We start from the raw sequence: 1091 nt of genomic DNA, 5'->3' as shown, positions 1-1091 counted from the left end.
TCCAAGATGGAAAGGAGCAAGGAGGAGAAGGAGAGACAAATCCTTCATTTCATCCCATTTCAAAATTCAGTGACAACAGAATATCTCTTAAAAAGTTCAAGAACATAAACAGCTCTCAAGTATTGGCCTGTTGAAAGTGTAACTAAATTTGCAAAATAATTTTAAATTTGGAAAAGGAAATTTTGGTCCATCTGGCATTTTATAGAGAAGCAATTTTGATTTATTATTTCATAATTTTCTAGGTTTGTAAAGGGCGACCTGTCACTGTTGTAGCAAAATATAATTTGAAAAACATAACTCAAATTATAGTTGGACATTCTTTAGTAGATTTTAAGATTATTCTTCTGTATAATAGTATACTTTTGGATTAATTCCAAAATTGCATACCAACTAGTTAATAGTCAATTATTAACACTTACCATATGCCGGAAATTACTCTAAGCACTTCATATGTATAGCACTGGTAACCATATATGGCAAATAATATTAATTATCCCCACAAGGAAAGCTGGGCACAGGGAATAAGTAATTTGTTCTATATCTTCTATATCATATGCCTACTGGGCTGAAATTCTAACATAGACCAACCCCAGAGCTCTTATGCTCATCTCTAAAATCCTTCTGCCTCTAGAGAAGAACTTATTAAATTTCTTGTTCTCAGTATTTTGCATTGTTACTAAAAATATTGGTCTTTTCACAATACAGATTTCTTTTTTAAAGAAAACAAGCCCAATAGAAACAAATTTCTTACACCAAATTATGTTTCCCACATAGCTTTACATATAATGCTCAGTTCATAATACATAATGGAATCTTGCTGTAGAGTTCCATTAAATGTTCTAGTATCAGTTTTAAGAAATCTTAACATATTCCTCATTTTCCTGAATGTTCTAGAGCCTGTGGTTTAGGAACAAGAAGTAATTTTGCATAACAGAGATTTCAAGGTAGTTCGAAAAAAATATTAATTCAATTTGCAATCTGATTATAAATCTTGTTTAATCTTTGTGTTATAGGAGTAGGAAAATTTGTCCACATAAGATTTATATGTGGACTTCTAGAACTATAAATTTTGAAATGAATGAAATTAGCCA

Source organism: Otolemur garnettii, unplaced genomic scaffold (genome assembly GCF_000181295.1).
Source record: "Otolemur garnettii isolate 467f Iridium unplaced genomic scaffold, OtoGar3 scaffold00169, whole genome shotgun sequence".
NCBI lineage: Eukaryota > Metazoa > Chordata > Mammalia > Primates > Galagidae > Otolemur > Otolemur garnettii.
This window is presented reverse-complemented; position numbering follows the sequence as displayed.